Source organism: Sus scrofa, chromosome 14 (assembly GCF_054392235.1).
Source record: "Sus scrofa isolate SSC_HxYL_T2T_F1_AM1 chromosome 14, Sscrofa_HxYL_maternal_Yorkshire_Landrace_v2.0, whole genome shotgun sequence".
In the NCBI taxonomy this organism is placed as follows: Eukaryota; Metazoa; Chordata; class Mammalia; order Artiodactyla; family Suidae; genus Sus; species Sus scrofa.
Genome location: NC_139396.1, coordinates 84213303 through 84238712, shown reverse-complemented (window position 1 = coordinate 84238712; position 25410 = coordinate 84213303). Strand labels below are relative to the sequence as shown.

At 40.9% G+C, this 25410-nt stretch overlaps 1 protein-coding gene across 27 annotated transcripts in view; it reads right to left on the bottom strand.

Annotated features, from left to right (window-relative positions):
- BICC1 (BicC family RNA binding protein 1) overlaps positions 1-25410 on the bottom strand; it is a 335849-nt gene that overhangs the window by 72979 nt on the left and 237460 nt on the right. The window contains exon 1 of one of the 27 annotated variants that reach the window (XM_084996959.1): positions 1265-1684. The exons of 24 other annotated variants lie outside the window; for them this stretch is intronic. The gene's annotated coding sequence lies outside the window, so the exon portion shown is untranslated. Of the gene's footprint in view, positions 1-1264; positions 1685-25410 lie in introns of those variants that run through there. 2 more of the 27 variants (XM_084996961.1, XM_084996962.1) reach the window with 2 other exon arrangements.

Below are 25410 nucleotides of genomic sequence, written 5' to 3'. Positions count from 1 at the left end.
CTATGTATAAAATCATAACAACGAACTATTAAACTAGTCTCCTCCAGACTATTAGTCATAATTTCACAATGCAACCCAAAGGAGGAAAAGAAAACTTTCCTCTAATAACAGCTGTGGGGTCAGATTTTCCTCTAGTTAATACAGATATCACAATGATTATTCTAGGTCAGTAATGATTTACTGAAACGTCTGTTCCCACATATCTGTTGATTATTCCCAGACAGGATAATGAACTTGCCCAGTTTTCTTCTATTTTTGTTTCCTCAGTGTCCCTAAATTCCAATTCAATGATTTTATATTTTTATCTTCCTCAGACCAGGATTAAAGAAAATTAAAGGCATAAAATTTAAAAACCAACCCCTTTTCCTGTTTTAGGAAGAAAGTGGGAAACACCCACCTGGAACCAAAAAAAAAAAGAATCACGGATCAATTTCAAGACTCTGTGTTTCTACTCCGTGATTCTGGAGTGGGTGTTATGCTCACTCAGATCTATCTGCCCTTCTGCTCTATCAGCACATACACACGTATCACCTTCTTCCTTTTCTATAGGTTTTACTGCCTTAAGCATTTCTTTCAATTTTTCATCTGCAAGTGAATTTCAGGTCCCCTCCAAGTTAACGGATCTCCCTCTGCCAATAAGGTGTCCGGAAAAGGACACAGCCTTCCAAGTACAGATTTTCCCCATAGTCACATAATCTAGATTTTTTCCACATCTGCTGCTCACGTCGAATGTCTCTGGCTAAGGAAGCTAAATTCTTATGGATCCTTGACGGAACTGTGTTTCTGGCAATCTGCAGCCATTTCCAGCTCTCTCTGTCTCATCATTTATCTAACGACATTCAAACGCTTAAGATGGCCAAGGGGTTATCATCAAAGTAAAATCGGTATGAGTCCTGGTACGACTGATGTAAACGCCGTCTCCTCACTAATAAAATGGTTTTGATGAACTGCCAATTTCATAATCCGTGCTCAGGAAAATCAGTGTGCATTATCGCGCCTGTACCTTGCAGGGGCCCCCAAACATCACGGAACTCACAGCAATTTTATGACTTAGGCTTCACTTGGTCTCTCTCCCCAGTTTCTTTTCCTGCCTTCTCTGCCTCTGCTCCTAAGGCGTCCCTTTTGGCATCTGGCCTGTTTTCTGCCTGGATCATCCATCTGCTCGAGTAGCTTGAACTCCCACCAACACCACTCTGCTTTCCCACTCTAGTTTCCCACCTTTGGCCTCCCAGCCACCAAGGAAACCACATCTCACTGTTCTCACCCTCTCCAGTGCAAACATGGCAGCTCCAAAAGGTATCACTAGCCTCTCTCTTTCAGGGAGAAGCAGGGATCTCCGCCATTTAGGAAGGAAGATGCTCTTGCACAAGCAATTCAGAGATGAACAGATCACCAGCATGTGGTCCTCTCCCAGCAGACAAAGTCTGTGCACAGAACTAAGTTCCTCCTGGTTCTTGCCATTTGAATAATTCATCTTCAGCAGTGGTCCCGGTCCCAGCCAGCGTGGCACTGCCCATTATTAGGAATCATCATGCTTATTCTTTTCTTTGAATAATTCCAAACTTTCTAAGGTTCACTTATATCTGAAAACATTTTTAACTTGTCCTTTGGAGATGTCATCTGAGTAAACGCTCAGGGCTATATACTCATAGCTTTCCCCCACCCCTTTTTCAGCCACCCCTGTGGCAAATGGAAATTCCCAGACTGGGATCAAATTCGAGCCACAACTGTGACCTACCTCACAGCTGTGGCAATGCCAGATTCTTAACCCACTGTGCTGGACCAGGGATCAAATTGGCAATGCCACAGAGACAAGCTGGATCATTAACCCATTGCCCCACAGCAGGAACTCCTGTATACTCATAGTTTTAAAATTGCCTTTAAAAGTTGGCCAGCTTGGGAGTTACCATTGCAGCACATTGGAAACGACTCTGACTAGTATCCATGAGGATGCGGGTTCGACCCCTGGTCTTGCTCAGTGGGGTTGGGGATCTGACATTGCTGTGAACTGCGGCGTAGGTCACAGATGCGGCTCAGATCCCAAGTTGCTATGGCTGTGGTGTAGGCCAGAAGCCACAGCTCCAATTTGACCCCTAGCCTAGGAACTTCCATATGCTATAGGTGTGGCCATAAAAAGAAAACAAAACAAAAAAATTGACCAGCTCATCAACAGTGTTTGATACCTAAACAACACTGAAAAAAAAAAAAAAAAGATAAAATACATGTTAGGCAGTCATTTTTCCCAAAATCTCCAATATTTTTCGAGTTAACTACCCTATCTTTTCAGGGCCTATTCATTATTGGAAAAATTCTATTATTATCATCCCTAGTAGGGATGGTCTTGATTGTGCAAGAGTGAAGGTCTGACAGAACTGCATCTGGTACTAGGAGGGAAACCACGGCATGTTAATACTCAGTGGCTTCCCCCTAGTTTTCCTTATTCAAAAAAGTAAAAGATCACAGGGCCTTGAAATAACAAACAAACATAATAGAGCTGGTTTCATTTTACATTTAGAACCTATGAAATTCGGACAGACATTCTTTTCCACTGTGTCTGACCAATACATGGGGATTTGCTGTAGCAATGAAGAAAGAACACGCTGAGTGCATCCTTTATTTAAAGACGAAATCACTCAAATACTGCAATGTACCTGGAAGGCTAATCAAGAAAGAGATTAATACTCTTTGTTTTTTAAAGTTCCAAAGTACACTTGCAGAACTATTACATTTAAAATGTACAGCACTGGGAACTATATCCAATCTCTTGGGATAGACCATGATGGAAGATAATATAAGAAAAAGAATATATAAAAAAACACACACACACATATGTATATAACTTCATCACTTTGCTGTACAGCAAAAATTGGCACAACACTGGAAATTAACTATACTTTAATAAAAGAAAAAGTTAATAACAAAATACACTTGCAAGTTTGGCCAATGCCTTTTAACTTCTATCTCACAATAAAAACTCAAGTCAATTGCCATGACAGACAGACAGGCTGGACCTTACCTGCTGCAGGGCTGACCACAGACCCCAGATTTTGTAAAGAAGAATGCCAGCCACTTAGTAACCTATTCCTCTTTCCTTTACCATGTGATGTGGAAAAAAAGAAAACAAAGTTGACTACATTTTTGGCCAGATACCACGATATAAATATATCATGTAAAACCTTATGGATCTTGATTTTGGCACTTCCACTGTATACTTTAGACATTTTTTGCTGAATTCAGCAAACCTGACAAGTACATTCTCTGATATTTCACAGACATTCCCATCAAGCTTGGCTGCAAATCAGATCACAATGTCTGACTGTATTTCCTCACTCCGGTGGCACCTCTTACAGTCTCTTGTTCTGTTCTCTTCAAGTTTCCATGATTTTTGTTTTTCTACATTTATACGTGCTTCAGCCTTCACTTACTTGGCCTTGAATTTGATAAGCTCTGAGAGTCTCCTGGACACAAAATTCTCCTCGAGTGAGGAGGGACTGGCCTATCCCAGGTTGGACGCACAGCACCAGCTCTTTCCGATGTAAATCAACAACAAAGACACAAGGGGAGAGCGTGAGGGAAAGCAGTGCCAACTTCAAAACAAATATTTGAAAAAGAGTTTGGTTTCCAGCTGAGTCCTGGACTCACGCCTACAAAACAAAATTGACTTCTACAATCTGACCTATTTTCATCTGACTGTAGGCTCACAATTCTTTCTGATGGAAATATTTCATAATTTTTTTCCTACAAAAATCATTATGGAAAGGGTTGCTGTTATCAGTGTCTGATAGAACCCATTAGTTCTTTTTCTTTTTCTGGTTGCACCTGCAGCACACAGAAGTTCCCAGACTAGAGGTCGAATCAGGGCTGCAGCTGAGGCCTACACCACAGCCACAGTAGATCTGAGCCACATTTGTGCCGTACGCTGCAGCCTGTGGCAACACGGGATTCTTAACCCACTGAGCAAGGCAAGGGATCAAACCCGCATCCTTACTGAGCAACCTGCTGAGCTGCAGCGGGAACTCCCCAAACCTATTAGTTCTTGACACGCACTGATGGAAAGGATCATACATACAGGCACTCGTTCTCAACTCCTGGTAGATGATGACATACCCAGCAAGCATGACAATGCTTGCTCTGCAGTCTCCAAAACAGTAGCCCAGTCACCTCCTTCAGTTATTATTTTTTTCTAAAACAGACTTAAGGAGTCAGCAGTCTGAGCCATTTGTTAATAATCGACTCTTGACAACCTTCATCCTATAGGAGGGCAACTCCATGTCCCGCTGCTTTATTTTTCAGCATGCAAACCATCCTACATTTTTCTAAGTAAATGATTTTTACTTAGAAGTGATTTTATCAAAATAAATAAGGAGAGATGGGTGGAACTAATTAACACACAAGGGAAATCACAATAAACCATCGCTAAAACTCTACGTTGAAGGGTTTCTCTGCCAGTTTCTTCAAATGGAAACTGATTGGAGTTCTCCTGTAGTGGAGTGGGTTAAGGATCTGGCATTGTCACTACAGTGGTGTGGGTTTGATCCCTGGCCCAGGAATTTCTGCATACCGTGGGAGCGGCCAAAAAAAAAAAAAAAGGAAAAAGGAAAAAAGTAGAAACTGATTTAGGTCCCATGGAGCTTAAAGTCTTTCACTGACTTATTTTTTAGTGTTTCTCTCTTGTCACTGCCTGCACCCCCAGGATTTGTGCATCTCCTCTTCCAGTGAGAAAGGAATCAACTTTCCTGCCAGCCCCATCTATAGACAGCTGGTCCGGAGCCGACAACCTCCACCTCTATCTCAGCATCATCAGTTTCACACACACTCATCATTCTGTTCATAAATTCTTAGCCTCCTATCTTATAAAATCTTAAGTCATATCCCTACAGAATGAACTTTACAACTTTTATAATAGAGAATGAAGAAGTCTTTGTCTGCAAAGGAATTAAAATAACCTTGGACCTTTCAGAAAATAACCAGAGTTAGGCTGTGTGTTACTTCTCAACTAGTTCCTCTAGTACCATCAAATATTCATTAGGTATGGGATGTATCAACCATACCTAATGTAAGGAAATGATAAGTGAAATAGATTACTGGGGCCTCCAGTGGAAAACTACGCATTGTTTCCTTCTTCCAGGTTCTCTGACTCCAGCCTTTCAACTATTTATAATTCCTTGAATTTTAAATAACCGAGAGCAAAGCAAAGCAAAATAAGTGTTGTCTATAGACATGCAAATCAATCCTGTCCCCTGGTGATTCAACTGACTTCCTTCCCCCTGCCCATTAGAAAGAGCCAGCTTCAGAGACACTTGACATTGCTTTAGCCCATATAAACTTGTGCTCCTCCTTTGAGAGGTTATAACATCTGTCTGGTTCTCTCACTAGTAATGAGATAAATAAAATCTCTAACACGTGTTCAATTTATAATCTGTCTGAGTATCAGGATTTTTCCATTTGGGGGGAGAAATTATCCTTTAACTCTAAAACAAATAGTTCCCAAGGCCATTAATAAAGACAATTTAAATCCCATTACAGCAGATTCCAAAAAGCATTTTGCGGGGGCTCAAATAAATTTCTCTGCATTCAATTTTAGCTTAAATAAATGACTTAGAAAATGTGTTCTACGGAGTCTGGTGGTGATGTATGTGAGGTTTCACCTGGAATGTGCATGTGAGCTTCTCCGTGGAAGCTAATATGTGAGTTCTATGGTTTAGCAAGAAGCAAAACCATTAGGTGTAGAGACACCAAGGAGCTGGAAAATAGTGGGAACTGTCACTTGGGGACACCCCAGTCAGCTGCATGAATGTCATCTACAGTAATTTAACACCCTGGATGGAATAAGGGTTCCTTGAGGAAAATCAATCCCATTCTCCGACCTGGCAACAACCAGGCTTCTTTTAGCATTGTTAGCTCTTCCCACAATATATGAATTCACAGTGGACTTACTATTAGAACCCAAAACAGAGCTAAGAATGTGTTTGCCTAAAATGTGTTTACGAAAAACAGCTAACGTTATGTCATGTTTCAAATGATCACAATGCCCTGAAAAATGAATGCTCTTTCTCACTCTTCTGCCTTTCTTCTTGGTGTAATTTTATTTTTAGGTTTCGTATAACAGAAGGTCAAAACTGAGTTTCTTTTAAGCTGTATAAAAAGAAGAAACAGAAAATATTGTCTTAACAATAAAAGAACAATTTAGCAATTTTCATTCCTTCCCTACTTTGATTTGTAACTTGGTGAAGGATGTTCGCACTATACAAATATATATGGTAAACACCCAAAATTGTTCCTATCGATTAATCCTTTCCGTGGGCCCAACTAAAAGGGTTTAAGATGCCTACTTCTCAGATATTTAGCCTGATTTTTTTTTTTCTCCAGAAGAGTTCACAAAGATATTAGGGGGTTTTGTTTATAGTGAAATATATTTACAATTCTGTTCTAATGCCTGAGGCTGTTGTCCTTGGAATCTAAGTTGGGCTTTCGGCCAGTGGCCAGCTTTGAAAAAAAAAAAAAAAAAATGGAATAAATGCTCAGCTTTTAGTTTAATTTCAGTTTCTTTTCTCTGATCACACTTTACAGAACTTAATAGTTTTTTATTCCCAATTGCAACAGACATTTTTAACGAGTAAGAAATAATAGAAGCTCGCCCCATTTTTTTCATTATCTTGGACTTAGAGATGGTGAGAAGAAACGGCTGATAAAATATTTCTGATGCTTGACAGCTTTTGGTATTGATCTAAAGGGCTGAAACAGAATTATTATCTAATCCAGTAGTTTGGTTCTTAGCAGTAACCTTGTCTTTGCCAGATGGGGGACAGGAAGGAATCATGAATGACCTGGCTTTTTTGTCAAAGCCCCAAAAGAGGGGGGGGGGCCTTAGCAGGGAGTGGGAGGGAGCAGATGAACTACTGGCCAGGAACTTCTTGGTTACTAAATAGCATACTCATGATAGCAATATAATTGCCCCTGCCACGGCCTGCCACAAATTCCATTTTTTATTCAGTAAAATTCATGGAATTTGGTAGGGAAGGAGGGCATGAGAAACCGTGCAGCAACCTTTAGGCACCTATACTGAGGGCTCCTGTGTAACCTAGTATCTGTGAGTATACACAGCATATTCCCACACTCACTTGGGACCACACACTTGTGAACAGGTTACATTCTGTAAGAGTTTTTCTGGACCGGCTGTACCAAATATGTGATACGTATTTCCTAGCCCTCCACTCAAAAACATTTTTTTTAATATCATGCCTTTGGTCCCAGGTTTGGCGCCCAAAGGCATAGCAACCCACACATTGACTTAAAAAACTAGAGGTAGAATTTTTTAAGACAAAGAGAAAACATACTGCAAACACATGTCAGGACAGTGTGTCTGCTACAGGAATGGCTATGGAAACCAAGCTCTGTTTCTACGGGTCTCTCCTGGGGCTGCTTTGGAGACAGAGAGTACAGCTTCTCAGGGGTGACAACTTCTCAGAACTGAAACCTTTTCGCTGTGACAGCAGAAAGAGAAGCCTTTGATGTGAAGGCCAGCTGTTCACAGCTGACCTGGGTTGGAGGTTTCAGGCATAAGGACAGGCTGCATGGATATTTATGGCATCTCTGGGTCTACCAAACTTTACCCATGAGCAACCAAAATATACAAATCATCTGTGACAAAAGTCTGATAGTGCTGCTATCCTGCTACCTCCTTTATTCTTTGAACTCAGAATACCTGGAAGTGACTGATCTAGACCGGGCTCCAGCCTTGCTGATGGGGAGAATTCTTACACAGGTGCATGGCATTAAGGCAGGGCCTGTGTCCTCCCTGCTCCAATTTGTGGACTTGAAGCAGTTGAAACCCAAGCCTGAAATCCTGAACAGCCATCCTCCAAAACATCCATTTATTGATCATAAGCCACACTCTGGCAATGGACCCTCTGATATTTACTTCTGTGTCTTTCAAGCATAAAGCAATGCCCACGTAGAGGCACGTTCATATTTTGTTGTTCTTTTCACCTCCCACATCTCAATGAGGGGTGCCTTTTCCAATAGAAACACAGAAATGCCACAGTTAGATAGTGAATTGGTAACGCCAAGTACTCTTCCTATAGATAACATGCAACGATTTCTAAGCACTTACTAAAATCTCTATTTCACAGCTGAGAAATGTCCACACACTCATGAGCAAATATAAATCCACAGAACACAAGAAACAGGTGGTATTAACATCCCACAAGGAGGCTGATTTCATGCCAGGGCCAGAGAATTGACATTATTTTATGTGCACCTCTTGTATATTCCAAAGTGCGGTATCGAATTATCCATGTGAATTATGTTCAGCATTGTGTACTTTAACTGCAGTTATTTCCATACATAATAAAAAGTTTTATCACAGCAATTAAGAAATTAAAGCACCAAGAAGATAAATTGAAATTTTTCATGTTAGCACCTATGAAAATTCTTTGCAAATACCATGCAAGCATTCCTTATCATTAAAGTCCAACAAAATCATGTTATCTGAATTTAATAGGTGTCTGGGTTCCAGGAAGGTAAGTTTTGACAGTATGGTTTATATAGTACAGTACACATGCTAGAAAGTTATTTCTTTTCTTTGTGAAAAGAATCCATTTTATTTTATTATTTTTAGGACCACACCTGTATCATATGGAGGTTTCCAGGCTAGAGGTCAAATCAGCTGCAACTGCCAGCCTACACCTCAGCCACAGCAACATCAGATCTTTAACCCACTGAGCGAGGCCAGGGATCAAACATGCATCCTTATGGATACTAGTTGGGTTCCTAACCCACTGAGCCACAATGGGAACTCTAAGATGAATCCATTTTAAAAGGTCTCTTCAATGTTGCCAAGGTGTTAAATCGGGTATATCTGTACAAATATAATTTAATTAAATTCCTGCTTTTCCACAAAAAGGAATCAACTGCTAACTTAATATGCCATTAAAGTTATCATGGCAAACATTCTAGCAAAAACACTAGTAGGTACTAAAGAGTTCTGATGACCTCTGTGAAAAAGAGGTGTGATCATACTGAAAATGTGTGGGGTAGGGTAGGACCAGGGCAAGAGGAAGCAAAGAAACAGGGAGGGTCCTGGGGCGTCCTGCTAGGAAAGGAACCTAGTTTTCCAGAGGTAAACTCGGGAAACTAGTCCTAATTATAGGAACAGCTTAAAATCAACAAAATGTTAACGAAAACCCTGTGGGAGGTAGAGGCCACAGACTCTAAATATCACTAGGCCCCCCTCTCCTACCCACACACACACTCTCACAATAACAAGTTTCATTTCACACAGGAATGCTTGTGGTTTCTAGGCAGCAAGGAGTCCAGTCCACTAAGGACTAGCGAACAGCAGAAAAGCAAAAAGAAGCCTTTCCAACTGATCTTGAAGGGAGAAGAGCTACTGGTTTCTACACTATGAAAGGGAAATGGGAGGGAAAAAAAAAAAGGTCTCCAGCTTGATGATGCTGGAACAGGTCACATAAGAAAAAAAAAGAATGTTTGTCAAAGGAAAAGATGTAAGCCTTCAAGATCCAAGTGGAAATGGAACAAGGGGAAGCCCGACCTTCGGAGGGTGAGAAGCAAAGGTATAAGGAAACGTGAGGGGAACAGATGGAGAGGAAAATGGCAAAAGCAAAGGTGGGCAAATGCAGACAGAGGGTGCATGAGCACCGACAGGGAGAGTGAGCTCACCTCATGGAGGAGACAGCAGAAGGGCAAGGTGACCTCATCCCCAGGCAGTGGCTGTGCTTACTGGGGCGGCTCTCAGGTTGTTGGGGACAGAGGTGCCCCTGCGCAGGGATGCTGCTGCCGGAAACCAGAGTCCAATGCAGACTTGACTGCCACTGCAAAGGTTTGCCCAAGACTCAATTTATTTTTATTGCTTTTGGCTGCACCCAAGGCAGGCAGAAATTCCAGGGCCAGGGATCAAACCAGTACCACAGCAGCAACGCAAGCCACAACAATGACAATGAGGGATCCTCACCCCACTGAGCCACCAGGGAGCTCCCCCCAAACACTACTTATTTATTTATTATTTATTTAATGTATCTATTAAAGATATTTAATTCATATTCAAATACCTCTCCACAAAGAAAATTCGAGGACCAGATGTTTGAATTTCTTCAATCCTATTTGGAAGAAATACAAACCATAAACCTTTTACAACGATAGAGAGGAGGGAGTAATTCCTAACTCAATTGACTGGTACAGCATAACTTTGACATTAAAGGCATTACACGCAAAAGAAATCAGAGAAAACTAAACTTCATGAATACAGATGCAAAATTCTTAACCAAAAAAATCAGCAAGCTGAATCCAACAATACGTAAAAAGATAATAATCTTGACCAAGTAGAGTTGATCTAGAAACATAATCCAAAACTCAATTTAAAGACACCCTTCCAAAATGTCATTTAATACATCACAAAGGGGAAAAAAAATTTTAAGGGAAAAAAATACATATATAATCCAGGAATATAACTGAAAAACACCCATTCAAACCTAAGGTGTGTCTTCATTTGTCTATTTAAAATCGTGGGTCTCCACAAACTCTGGGCAATTTTTCCTGAAGGCCTCAGATGGAAAATCCCTAACACAGAGGAAGTGGTGCAGGGTTGTCAGAACCCAAGAAATAATTCACCGAATGTACTGTAATGTGAAGCCCAACCAAAAGTAAACCAAAGTCACATGAAGAGTCTCAGCTGTCCAGCAAGGAACCAGCTTCTCTCAGTTTTTAACTTGACAGCCCCACTGACTTCTAGGCCATGGAGCTCGGAGGCTACTGTAAGGCTGAATATAATCTGAGGACAAATGCTCTCATCTCGCTCTTTCCCCAAGATGACCAAACACAAAAGAGCTAGAGATCAAAAGCAGGGTAGACATTAAAATGTAGGCCCTGGCAGTTGAAAAAAAAAAAAGTTCATAAGGCTGTCCATTTAGCTCCCTGCATTTGTACTTGGTTTAAATAAATAGTCACCAAACCCCAGAATAATTCCTCCACGAAAACAAAAACAAAGAAAAAATCTTGTGATCTGGACACAGTTGCCTTTCAAAATTTTCGGAGTCAGGCTTCCACTGCCTCACAGTTTCAGTTTACCAAGGAACTTTAAGAGAAAGCAGATGTAACCTAAAATACAATGACTGCAATACATACTGTAATTCGTCTGGAATTGCAAGCCATAAACCTCAGGACTGCAGGGGACCCACTTGCAATTTCGATCTGCTACAAGAAAAGCATTTTCACATCCAAAGTAAGGCCCTTTTCGGGCTTCCTCTTTTTTTCCTCTCAGTTATTTGGAAGGTAAAAAATTTCAACTTGGAAATTAGAGTTCAAGCAGACACACACCCACAGACGTTAAAAGCAGGTACAGTAGGAAACAGAAGGTACAGGCCAGAGCAGGAAAATTTCCCAGCCACACCCGGGGGACCACCCATTCCAGACACAGATGAGATGCTCCCTACAGTGTGGGACGTCAACTGAGTAGAGGTTGCCAACCTTTGGCAAGTTAGGCAGAAATCAGAACAGAACTCCAAGGGACTCTACACTTCTCTCCAAGAGGAACCGCCTATGTGAAAACAGCTGCAGGGTTTGTTGTTATTTACAACAACCTGCAACCAAAGGTGCTTTAATCCTCTGGGACTGGTTTCTGCAGTTCCCCACCTCAGGATTATCCAGTTTGTTTGCTGAGGGAATTTACTAGATTTATTCAGAGTCTTTCAAGGACTAGTCAAGAAAATCAAAAAAGTCACTTTCTTCTCAGAATACAAGGAAAGAAAAGCTTCTTCATAAAGTCATTCTCTCTAAATTCCCAAAACACTAATTATTTTCTGTCAGGTAAAGGATGTGAGGAGACAAGAGTAAGGAAGAGGCAACACTGTTCAGGACTATGTTAAAGTCTTAGGCATCCACTTTGCTCCATCTGGCAGTAAAAATAAAAATAAAAATAAAAAAAGGCAAAGCCAAACCTCAAACTTCTGTGGTGGATGGTAGATAATTATGATTTTCATATTGCTGTTTTTAGGGTATTGTTGAATCTAGGCTGCTTTTACACCTAATACCTCAAGGTTGCTTTTTAATGTGGTGATCAATGAAACAAACACAAAAATTAATAAGTTCTAACACCCAGTGAGTATGCAGGACACCTTCTCTGCCACACTGTTCAATGTTAGGATGGGGAAAGTAAGAAAGAGGAAAAAAGAAAACATTAGAACAGAATAGAAAATGGAAAGGACATGTTAACATGCCTGCCATATATGAAGATACCTAGAGATAAAAAGAACAAGTTCCAGGAAAATATAAAGGAGGAAGAGTGAGAGAGAGAGAGAGAGAGAGAGAGAGAGAGTGTGTGTGTGTGTGTGTGTGTGTGTACACATCAACTCGGTCAACTAGAGAAATGACATCACAAATCAGTAGGGAAGGACAGACTGCCTAGAAATGGCTGCTAAGAAATCTGGCTCCTTTTACAGAAATAAATGTGATCCCTACCTCACGTCATATACTAAAACACATCCCAGATAGATAAAGATCTACACCTGAAAGGTAAAATCAAATAAAAAAAATAAAATTAAGATAACTCAGCCACTGATCTGATGGGAGATCAGCAGAGGCCGTCTAAGTTGCAGAGGAAAACGTGAGGGACACCACTCAGGCCTTCCTCCTCCTCTGCCTCCTGACCCCTGAGTGGCCACACATGACAAGCATGACAAAGACCAACATGTGACAAAGAGCACGCAAGCACTTGGGTCCCTGGCCATGAACGTCATCAGTCAGTGAAACTGGCCCTGGGCTGCTGACCTCCAGGAAACAATAAGGTCTGCTTTTGGAAACTCCTGCTGACCGACCGAGCTTTCCATTCTTTGCAGCCACGACTGCAAGTGTCTGATCTATGGTGGGCAACCCAACACCCACCTCCACCCCCAAAGTAACACAAGGATGCCCACACTACGCTTTTGAAAATGTTTCCTAACACAGAGAACAAATGTGTTCTTGAAAATAATCAAAACTACTTCTACAGTCAACAGCATCTCTAAAATGTTCAATGGCAGATCTGAGCATCAGAGAAAGATTTAGGAAGAAGTGACATGAGACAGATGGTGGCCCTGTAGCCAAGTGAGATAATGGTGTTGGAGGAAAGCTCCTCTCTCATCATTCTTGTTGAGACCTGGTTCAGGGTCCAGGGGCTGTCAGGGTGGAGCTGGCCTCGAATGGACACCAGGACAGCTGACAAGTCCTGAACCCTGTGCTTATGGGACCGAATCAAGGTCCATCTACTGACTTCTTTTGTAGGCAGATATTCAAACTCTGGCCCCAGACACTTCCAGGTATAAGAAAACTACATAACAATATAGTGACAATGCCATGAATCCAACTCTGATAACAACAACTTAGGTTTGTTTATATGTTTAAACCAACAAGTCCACAAAGCCCAACTGCCACACAGTTGGCTACCCATGCCTCAGGTGAACTATTTCAGACTTAATTGTGCAATTGAGAAATGCCTCTAATTCTAAACTATAATTACACCAAACTGGGATTTTTTTTTTTTTGGCGGAGGGGGGGGGTGCCTGGCCATTTCCCTCCTTACCTGAAGAGGTATAAAAGAAAAAAATGCACACAACACTCAATTCTGCATTTAAAGATAAGCAAAACTGCAGTTTAACTGCTCATGTTAAATCACAGTAAAGCATACTGCAGAGCAGTTTGTAACAGACAGGGAGGCTTGCTTCCATTTTAACACCTTCTCTTTACTTGATTTTCAGGAAAAAAATAAATGCACCCTGTTGGCATGCTACATGTTCAGTCTCAATTCCCACATGAATCAGATCACCTAAAAATACTGAGCCTGTGGATTTTGGGTTCCAAATCTAGGTGTGAATGGATGAAGGTTTCAGGCACTTTAAAAATAAATCAAATTTAATTGCCTCTTAGAAACAAAACTTGAAGTATTCATGGTTTAATAAAGGAAAATTAAGGAGTTCCCATTGTGGCAAAGCAGAAATGAATCTGACTAGTATCCATGAGGATACAGGTCCAATCCCTGGCCTAGCTCAATGAGTCGGGGATCCAGCATTGCCATGAGCTGTGATGTAGCTCGTAGACATGGCTCGGATCTCGCGTTGCTGTGGCTGTGGTATAGGCCGACAGCTGTAGCTCTAATTCGACTCCTAGCCCGGGAACTTCCATATGCTGTGGGTGCAGCCCTAAACAGCAAAAAAGAAAAAGAAAAATGAAAATGTAAGCAGAGTATGCATTCTAACAGTTTGTCCCAGTTATACCTGGGGCTCTATTAGTTCCTGGGCCTGTATTTTTCTAGCAGTACTGATGTGCTTGCTCTAATAACGACATATTTCACACTTTAACTGATAAATATTGCATCCCTAACACACATGGGCATGCATACACATACAAATACACATACAGCTCCCCTCCGCCGCACCCAAAAAAAGAAAAAGATGAAATAGTTCCTACTAACCATGTTACTTCATGAATAAAAAATATATCCCCAGGTCCTATTAAAGCAAGAGTTACATTTTAAGGAAATCTACAGTTGACATAGTTATTTTTGATATCTCTATTTTTATTGCAAATATTTACCAATAACATCTCAAATTTGATAGTTCATTAGGCTGACACCAGTGAAAATTACCACAGGAGAGACATTAGGAAATGGTTGTGATCAGCATTTTGGCAACTGTACCATTTATAGTAGATTCATTTTTCTGATAGAGAAATTAAAAAGAAGACTTTAGGATAAGTTACAGGAATGGATGATTTTTTTAAAATATTAATGGAGAAGAGAAAAACAGCTTTAAGCATTTGGAGCCCATGGCCTTTCCTGAATTAAGAATAGTCTGGAAACATGTAGCTCTGCTCCACTTCTATTGCTATGGATTTGTGTGTGTGCATCTTCTATTTCAAACCTCTTCGATGAACCCTTTGATTAAGATTTACTCTTTAGGGCTCTGCTTCTATTTCACAAAGTCTTAACATTTCTTTTTAGAGAGAAAGAGAAAAAAAAATGGGGGAAGAAAAAGACTTTTCTAAGGAAGAGCACAAACATGAAACGGGAATCAGCTCTGCTCAAGGAGAATCCACCATATAAGAAAATCACTTGTAGCTTCAAAGAGTAAAGAATGATTCCAATTAAAAAGCAGGTGCCCTTCAGATTTCCAGCACTTAGGTCTTTCTTAAAAAGGCTTTTCTTAAACAGGATTTTCAGTTGGAAGTGATAACAGTTGGATGGTACTGTGAGTTATGATCTAGCTGTTTAGTGTCACTCAGTTTATAGGCAGAAACATAATATCTAGCACGTAGAATTTTTTACCTACCATAGTTCACTGATTATAAGATGGACAGTTCAAAAGCAATGAGCTTGTGATGCACCTTAAAACTGACAGCCGTCACAGCTCTTGGTCCTGCAGTGACCATGGGTGGCACAGTTCCATTGTCTGTGCAAACTGGGACACAAAGGTTCATATTTTCATAAGTCTTGTGTCAAAACATTTTTTTTTTTTTTGTCTTTTTAGGGCTGCACCAGGGCATATGGAAGTTCCTAGGCTAGGGGTCCAATCGGAGCTGTAGCCTCGGCCTACGCCACAGCAACATGGGATCTGAGTCTATGATCTACACCACAGCTCATGGCAACGCCAGATCCTTCACCTGCTGAGCAAGGCCAGGGATCAAACCTGCGTCCTCATGGATGCTAGTCAGGTTTGTTAACCACTGAGCCATGACAGGAACTCCCTTGAGACACTTCTAAAAGAGCTCTTAGAAGTTTAAAATAATCATTCCAAATGACAACAGAGCATTGTGTACTGGTTTAACTGCCACCTTTTTGTCTTCCTGAGTGCTGTGTATTTCTAACATTCAGTGGCATTGTAGAATCAACAGAGTAAGGTCATAGCTACAACCCAGATAAGCAGTACTTGCCCAGTACTGGTGATTCAAGTTGCCTAACAAACTGAGTATAAAGCTTTCCCACTGGCCATCACAGCCCCACATAACAGAATCCCAAATATATTTACCAGACTTTTCTCTCAGGAGCTACTGTTCTTGTCTTGCTGTTAGGAATAAACTGTTCATGACGCTGTAAACATTTAGGGCATCTACCTCCCTTACATGTTTTCTCATGTCCTCTCCTGCTATTTTCTCATACACTATCTTGATGGTGTTCTAGATTTGGAACCCTTACTCATCTTTCAAACTCCATGTCAAATACTGAAGCTTTTTCTAATTTCTGCATCTCTATTTGTTCTCACCTCCGACTGCAAATACTACATCTGCAGGATCTATATTGGAGAATTATAAACTGAAGACCTCATGTTGGAATTCAGCTGGTGAACTAGGTTTTGTTGACCCTCATCATGTTCTATTTTTGTATATTTTTAACCTGAACCAACATTGAAGGAAAAAAAAAAAAAAAACTCACAACAATCCAAAGTTTCAAGATCCCTAGACATTTGAATCTGCAATCTTTGCCCTATCCAACAAAGCGTCTGCAAGTCCCTGCTGGTGGAAATTTTATCTTTGTAGACTCATAGTAGGTATTTCATAAACAGAGGCTGAAATGAACTTTCTTTTTTTTTGCCGCACCCACAGCATATAGAAGTTCCCAGGCCAAGGACTGAAACCGAGCTGCAGCTGCGACCTACACCAGATCCTTAACCTACTGTGCTGGGTGCAGTGATGGAACCCACACCTCAGCAGAGACCCAAGCCACTGCAGAGATAACACTGGATCCTTAACCCACTGTACCACAGTGGGAACACCTGAATATTTAATTTTTGTTTGTTTTCTTCTCCTTTTCTTTTTAGGGCCGCACCTGTGGCATATGGAAGTTCCCAAGCTAGGGGTTGAATCAGAGCTACAGCTGCTCTGATAGCCACAGCAATGTCAGATCTGAGCCACATCTGGGACCCACAATGCAGCTTGCAACAATGCTAGATCCTTAACCCACTGAGCAAGGCCAGGGATCAAACCAACATCCTCAAGGATATGAGTCAGCTTCTTAACCTGCCTAGCTGCAAGAAGAACTCCACTGAATATTTAATTTTTGAAAAAAACTCACCCTAATAACACTGTAGCTTTTGGGGATGCTCTACAAAAGCTCTATCTTAAAATGAAAATGTCTTGAATTACACTGAATTAAGTGGATGCTATTATACGGAAAGGAAAATGTGGTGAAGCTTTGTTTATTATACTGATTGCTTTGTATTTGCCTGTTTCCCATATACTCATACACAAGGGAGGAGACAGAGTGAATATCAATGAAGGATTTTTTTTTAATCCCTATAGAAATAACAACACTACAGTTTGCAGGCATCAAATGCATAAATACAGTTTTAGAGCATCTGGTGGAATTAATGCTCCTTAATTCCAAAGGAATTTTATAGAAAACCAGCAGCAACTCAGGAAGATGACCTTAAGAAGCATTCTGTCCTTCTCTAAGTTTAGATCAATTAAACATATAAGTATTAAGCACATACAGCATACTGTGGACTGGGTATATAAAGAGGAGAAAATCATGAGTGGCCATGGCCTCCACCCTTAGAACTCAGCATGCATTAATTTTCCCAAAGAAACTATATAAAATTTATTAAATGTATATCAATCCTAAGAAAGTATTTTAGAATTCTCACTTCTCTGGAACCTTTCCTTCTGTAAACAGTCCTGAATATTAGTCACCTTGGTCAAACCATTGGTGGGATCTTTTGTGTAGTTCAAAGAGCTATAAAGATTTTGAAGGGGGTTTAAAAGTACTGGAGGAACTGGAAGTGCCTGCCCAATCACGGAGGCTGGTGCTTCTCCAAGGTGGTTCCCCCAGACAGCAGCAGAGCTGACCTCACCAGGGATCCTTTAAGAAATAAAAATTCTCAGGCCTCACCTCAGATGCCCTGAATGGGAAACTCAAGGGCTGAGCAGAAGTCTGGGTTTTTACACACCCACCAGATGATTCTGATTCATACTCGACCTCAAGATGCACCGAGACAGTACAGTCCCCTAAGTGTTACAGAGAAGTTAAGAACCTTTAAAAGCCATTCCACCAAAAGGAGACTAAACAGGGGAGTTCCCATCGTGGTGCAGCGGTAACGAATCTGACTAGGAACCATGGGGTTGTGGGTTCGATCCCTGGCCTCGCTCAGTGGGTTAAGAATCCAGCATTGCCATGAGCTGTGGTGTGGGTCACAGACACGGCTCAGATCTGGCGTTGCTGTGGCTGTGGTGTAGGCTGGCAGCTGTAGCTCTGATGAGACCCCTAGCCTGGGAACCTCCATGTGCACCAGGTGTGGCCCTAAAAAGACCAAAACAGAGAGAGAGACTAAACAGAGACTAATACACAGGTTTCCTGTGGCGTCATCAAATTTCCTCTCCCATACCAAAACATGTCTATCTTATTTGCCACTTTGTAACAATGCATAAATATAACTCTGAACCACATATAAAAGCTCAGCCAAAGAATTACTAATTTGAGATATTTTTATTCTTCATCTTTCCCTTTTTGAAAAATCTAAATCTCACTGGAGATTAAGATAGCTAGGAAAATTAACCAATTTATTGCTAATGACAGACAACATTCATGTGCCCTAGGCCTGAATCTCAACATACATAAAAATAGAGCACATACCAGGCATCACATGATAAGCTCATTTCTTTATTATTTGCCTGCCCTTCTGGTCTGAAAGCTCCATGAGGGCAGACATTCTGTCTTCTCTGTTTGCTTCTACTTTTACTTGAGAATAGTGCCTGGCTCACAGGAGACACTCACAAGTCACTCAATTTGAGTCAATGAGTAAAGGAATTTGAATTTGACTTTGGACTGTAACTTAAACTTGGAGATGTCTTTTCTCCAACTATATATCAAGTTATTGGAGACTCAACCTTAAATCGTTTTTAAACCCACAACACCTAGTATGGTGAGATATACCTTATCTAATAGTTGACAATATTTTTTTCTGTAAGGAACCAGGGCATACGGACCCTGCAGGCATACCATCTTTATTTCAACTACTCAACTCTGCCTCTGTAGCAGGAAAGAAACCAGAGATGATTTGCACATGATGGATGTGGCTGCATCCTAATGAAACTTCATTAATTAAAACAGGCAGCGGGGCAGATGTGGCCTGTGGAATGTAGCATGCTGATCCCTGAGGAAAGCAACAGAGCTGACCACTATTATTACTTTTATATTTTTAAAACTAATAAAGTTGACAGACACAAATGAAAGGTTACCAGCAGCTTTCAAATACCTACTTTTAGAAAGAGTGTATTCATGTTCGTTCTTTAAAATCTCTATCCTCTACGACAATGAAAAAAGTTCTACAGACTTATATCATTTATTTATAAGCTGGTCAACAATAAGCTCATTCCTGTATCTTCTAATATTTTTAATACAGAACTATAACCAAGGGAGACATAAAGGAAAGGCTGCCTCCTTCACTTCACTGACCTTACAAGTTTCAGGGCCAATGAAGACAGTAGGAAAATGGCCATGACTTTATTAAATACAACTTACTCTGGCACCCCAAAGCTCAGAGCAATCTTCTCCATAGCATCCAAAAAGGCTTTAATAACAAACAGCACCTTGTATTTCTCTTTTTTAAGAGTACTTCCTCTGTAAATCCAGCCACAGGAAGACAGGCCTGGCCCACCAGCCACACTGTGTGGTCCCGGGAACCTCGGCAGCTGACATAAGCACGGATAAATCACTTGGTTTTGCTGTTGAGGAGAATGTCCTTTGGAAATGGAGGGAAAGTAGAGAGCCAAGGGCTGAAAGTCACCCTCTCAAGCACTATTCCTTTGCCAGAATCAAGGCTATTGTTATTGGCATTCACTTTTCGAAAAGAGAATGAATTATTTCTCTGCCATTGACATATCAGCTGACTTGAAATTTTTGTCTTTAGCGAGTTCTGTGAACGCAGAACAGATTTTTCCCTCCACTCCCTTCTTATTAAATGTAATCGTTGACTGTGCTGGTAAATGTATGCTGCGCTAGAAAACAATGGCTGAATATATTCCTGGCCTGGTTTAGGAAAGGAAAAGAATGCCTTTCTTTCCCTCCCAGCCCTGCAGAGTCCAGTTGAGGAACAAAGAGAACCAGGCTGACACAGAAACATAGGCACATGCAATGGGCAGCCACCACGTCATCCCCTTAGTTTCCTCGGCTGTAAAAAGGGGAACTCACCACTCACTCATTTTCCCCTCTTCCCACTGATCCTACCTCTGCCAAGTTTTAGTTAAAAAAGCAGGGAGGTGTTTTTCTTACCCCGTCCTCTTTGGGAAAAGCAATGAGCAAACCAATCTCTAGAGATGACTCTGTTGTCTAAAAAATCTGCATTGCTTTCTTCTCAGTCCTGCTCTACAGCATAGGGAGCTATATCCAATCACTTGTGATAGAACATAAGAAAAAGGATGTGTGTGTGTGTGTGTATGTATGTATATATATTTGTATGTGTGTGTATATAACAGGATCACTGTGCTGTACAGCAGAAACAAATGGAACTTTGTAAATCAGCTATAATAAATTTTTTTTTAAATGCTGACAGGCTTTAGGAGATAATTTTTATGAAAACATTTGTAAACTGTGAGCCACCTTGCAAATGTTAATATATTTTTATTGTTTTGAGTCTCTGCCTACTTCATTGTTTTGAGTCTCTGCCCACTCTAAATCACAATATTTGATGTAGTTAGGTCATATTTTGTGGATATAAGCAAAAAAAAAAAAAAAGGTTTTAGTAGGAAAGCCGTCTCTCACAAGGATACATGGATTAAATGTCGTATATACCAACTGCTGTTAGCAAGCCTTCAGAGGCACAGGCTACAGGGGAAGGCCAATTTGGATGGTTATGAAGATATGACCAAGGAATTCTCACTAGTTTGTGTAGGTGCAAAAAAAATGGCAAAAGCATATGATTCTTCCCACTTTTCTCTCTCTGGCCCCCATCTCCTGCCAGTGGTAACGCACCTACTCCAAAATAGAAAAGGACTACGGGCAAATGGAAACACCAACCCTGTAACACGAGGACGGCAAGAGGTTAAAAGGAAAAAGGGACAGAATAATTACCCCCCCCCCCAAAAAAAAGATGTCTACCTCCTAACTCCCTGAATCATGTGCACATTAGGTTACAAGACAGAGGGTATTTAAAGCTGCAGATGGGGTGTTCCTGTCATGGCTCAGCAGTTAACGAACCCGACTGGTATCCATGAGGTCATGGGTTTGACCCCTGGCCTCGCTCAGTGGGTTAAGGATCTGGCATTGCCGTGAGTGCTGGTGTAGGTCAGAGATGCGGCTCAGATCCTACACTGCTGTGGCTGTGGTGTAGGCTGCAGCTCCAATTGGACCCCTAGCCTGGGAACTTCCATAAACCAAGGGTGCAGCCCTAAAAAGACAAATAAGTAAATAAATAAAGTCAGAGGTGGAATCAAGGTTGCTAGGCAGCTGATCTGAAAAATAGGGAGGTTATCGGATTATCAAAGAAGATTCCATATAACCAAGGAGTCCTTAAAAGGAGAAAAGGGGGGCAGGAGAGGGGAGTCAGAGGGAGATATGACTACAGGACAAAGGCTTTGAGGCTCAAAAATAGGATCATGGGTCAAGGAATGTGAGGGACCTCTTAGAACCACAAAAGGCAAGAAAATAAATTTTCCTCTAGAAACTTCACCAGGTAACAGAGTCCTGCCGACCCCTTGACCAGTGTGGGAATTGTGACCTACAAATTGTAAGATAACAAATCTGTGTTGTTTTAAGCCACTAAGGCTGTGGTGACATGTTCCAGGAGCAATAGAAACCTAACATGTTAGACAGTTCTGAGATATCAGTTCTAAACATAATCCTATCACCCAGGTACCATTATTATTCCCATTTTACAGAGGAAGATACTATGATGAGAAGTCAACAACTTGCCCAAAGCCACAGAGCCAGTCAGTGACAGGGTCAGGATTCAAACCCAGGTAGTCAGGATCCAGTGCCCACAATGACAGCCAATCGTTTACACTGCAGAGAATACCTTATGGACAAACATATCCTTGTGGCTACGATTTCAAGCTTTGTGATGAAGAGTCATTGGAAGATTAGAGTCATCATGCGGTCAAAGGAAGGGAAGTGGTTTGTTAACGTTTAGTCAAGAATGTGGATGTAGCTGAATAGGGTCATTACAGGAGACAAGACAAAGGCCAATTTAAGTCCTGATGGAACCTGTGGGAACAGACCAAATAAAAACACCCTTGTGAGATCTCTCAAGATTAGTCAAGCTCTCTCATTTCTTCCAGACCATCAATCCCAGCCATTCGCTGTCATTAGCTTCCTTTCTATGGTGTAGTTCTTACGAAATTAGCCCTGCTCACCTTCACATGCCCTCTACCTCCCAATGTCTTTGCCAAGACTTCCTGCATCCTTCTCCTGGAATCATGGTTCAGGAGTGGAAACTGAAGAAAGGCCCAGAGACATCTGGATTTGACAAAGCAGGATTCAGCACATGGTTTCTTTTTTTTTTTTTTTTTTTGGTCTTTTGTTGTTGTTGTTGTTGTTGTTGCTATTTCTTGGGCCGCTCCCGCGGCATGTGGAGGTTCCCAGGCTAGGGGTTGAATTGGAGCTGTAGCCACCAGCCTACGCCAGAGCCACAGCAACACAGGATCCGAGCCGCGTCTGCAACCTACACCACAGCTCACGGCAACGCCGGATCGTTAACCCACTGAGCAAGGGCAGGGACCGAACCCGCAACCTCATGGTTCCTAGTCGGATTCGTTAACCACTGTGCCACGACGGGAACTCCCAGCACATGGTTTCTTACGCACAATAAGGATTAAGATATTTAGGAAAATTCACCAATTTATCACTAATAACAGACAAAAATATTTATGTACCCTAGGCCTGAATCTCAATATCATAAAAACACAGCACATACCAAGCATTACAGGATATGTTCATTTCTTTATTATCTGCTTGCTCTTCTAGGCTTCAAGCTCCATGAGGACAGACATTCTGTTTTTTCTATTTACTTCTACTTCTTTTACTTGAGAACAAGGCCTGCCTCACAGGAGGCACTGACAAGTCACTCAATTTGAGTCAATGAGTAAAGGAATTTGAATTCCACTTTTGACTATAATCTAAACTTGGGGATGTCTTTTCTCCAACTAAATATTAAATTATTGGAGACTCAGCCTTAAATTTTTTTTTTTTTTTGGCTTTTTTTTTTGGCTTTTTAGGGCCGCACCTATGGCATATGGAAATTCCCAGGCTAGGTATCGAATCAGAGCTACAGCTTCTGATCTATACCTCAGCCACAGCAATGTGGGATCTGAGCCATGTCTATGACCTATGCCACAGCTTATGGCAATGTTGGATCCTTAGCCCACTGATCAAGGCCAAGGATCAAGACTGCGTCCTCAGGGATACTAGTCAGATTAGTTTCTGCTGCACCATAACGGGAACTCCACTTAAATCTTTTTTTTTTTTTTTTTTTTTTTTTTTGTCTTTTCTAGGGCTGCGCCAGCGGCATTTGGAGGTTCCCAGGCTAGGGGTCTAATTGGAGCTGTAGCCACCGGCCTACGCCACAGCCACACAGGATCCAAGCCACTTCTGTGGCCTACACCACAGCTCACGGCAACGTCGGATCCTTAACCCACTGAGCGAGGCCAAGGATCGAACCTGAAACCTCGTGGTTCCTAGTCAGGCTCATTAACCACTGAGCCACGATGGGAACTCCTTAAATCATTTTTACACCCACATCACCTAATATGGTGTGATGTACCTTAGCAGCCTAAGAGTTGACAATATTTTTTCTGTAAAGGTTCAGATAGTAAAGATCTTTGTTTTTGCAGGACACGTGGTCTTTATTTCAACTACTTAACTCTGCCTCTGTAGCAGGAAAGTAACCATAGACAATTTGTATATGATGGATGTGGCTGCGTCCTAATTAAATTTTATTTATTAAAACAGACAGTGGAGCAGATGTGGCCTGTGGAATGCAGTCTGCTGATTCCCCAAGGAAAGCAACAGAGCTGACTGCTATTATTACTTTTATATTTTAAAAACTAAGTTGACAGATACAATGAAAGGCTATCAGCAGCTTTCAAATACCTGTTTTTAGAAAAAGCACATTCATGTTAATGTTATTTAAAATCTCAAAGACACATCATGAAAAGTTCATCAAAGAATTTAAGAGTTCATGCTTTCCCCTCAATGGTCAATGAATAAAACAGAATGTTTAAAAATAAAGAAATACAAGAAGAATAACTGTCACCTTTAGAAAAAATGATCCTATTAAAATTCAAGTGATACTGGTTAACAAACAAATAGCTTATTCCTTAAATGGCACCTCATTCATTATATCTGGAGAACAGTTTAAATCCTTTACGAAGCTTCAAAAAACACACATTACAATGGCCATTGAACTAAACCTAAAACTATTTTTTAATTACATCTTTCAGTGAATGTATGGCTTCATCAGGTGTTAACCTGAAAATGAAATTTTTCTTTAGCAGAAAAATTACGAGAAGAACATGCCAGAACACTGACTTAATTTACTACACTACAAAGTCGGCATTATTAAAATGGAAATTTCCTGCCATGCTTAAGAAATTTAAATTTTTCAATCATAAAACAGTATCTTTCCAATTAGCAACTGAAGTAATACTTGTTTTTAAGTGAATGAAACATCAATCTAAAAATATAATACAATATTAAACCACTCGATTTTTTAACAGTTCACTTGTAATTCTATTAAGCTCCTCATTAAAAAAGATGTTGGAGACAAAAAAAGATGTTTGAAATAGCTGTCCATATAATACCTTGAACAAGCTAAATGCTTCTGCTTTAGCTTATTTGGCAACATTAAGAATCAAAGGTATTTTTGTGGCATGAATATTTTACAGCAGAGATGACACTCAATACCTGCTCAGAGTTTTGTTGTCATGGGAACCATCGAGGAGAAACCACTTCAATGCCAGAATTTCAAACCTCTTGAAACACTGCCTTCAAGTCTGGCTTCACTTATAACTTGGAAATCAGAACTGCAGTGACCATTTTTATTTTTAAAAAATGTATAACCCATCTGCTAAAAAAAAAAAAAAAAAAAGTCTTGACTTCACTCTGAAAACTCTTAAATTTCCTTTTCCATGAAAAATCTGACGCTAGAGCATACCAACCTGGGGGATCGGCTGCCTAGCAGGTCGTCATGGCAACTGAAGTACACATAGTGAGCTTGTCCTAAGGCAAGCAGGGTAAGACCACACTGAGAGGTCTGGCAGGTGTTTTTATAGCTGCTGTCTTCTTGTTTTGTTACTGCTGGGTATTTTAAAAGAAATTCAGCTCACTTCACCTTTTCCTTTAAGTTTACCTGACAAGCCCAAATGGTGACATTAAATGTCAAGAGAAATAAAAATTCAAGTGGGGCAGTGAGGAGGGTCCCTGATTCCCAGTTAGTT